Source organism: Herpailurus yagouaroundi, unplaced genomic scaffold (genome assembly GCF_014898765.1).
Source record: "Herpailurus yagouaroundi ecotype Mexico unplaced genomic scaffold, PumYag 207, whole genome shotgun sequence".
NCBI classification, from domain to species: Eukaryota; Metazoa; Chordata; class Mammalia; order Carnivora; family Felidae; genus Herpailurus; species Herpailurus yagouaroundi.
In genome coordinates, this window is record NW_024412438.1 from 3860216 (window position 1) to 3860424 (window position 209).

At 64.1% G+C, this 209-nt stretch overlaps 1 protein-coding gene across 1 annotated transcript in view; it reads left to right on the forward strand.

Moving 5' to 3' along the window:
* The window catches only part of UBQLN4 (ubiquilin 4), a 17913-nt gene that overhangs the window by 5187 nt on the left and 12517 nt on the right, over positions 1-209 (forward strand).

Sequence of the window (209 nt, forward strand, 5' to 3'; positions counted from 1 at the left end):
TGGGCAGGGGCCAGCAGGGCAGGGCCCTCACAGGGAGCTGGGCAGAGGGACTGCGGAGGGGGTGGCAGGAAGCAGCAAGGGCCTTCTGGGGTGGGAGACCCCAGGAGTTGAGCTGAGAGGGGACGTCACCGGTCCTTCTCTTTGGTTAACAAAGGGGCCTGCTTATCGCAGCAGGCTGGATGGAGTTGAGACTACGGAAGGGACTTCCC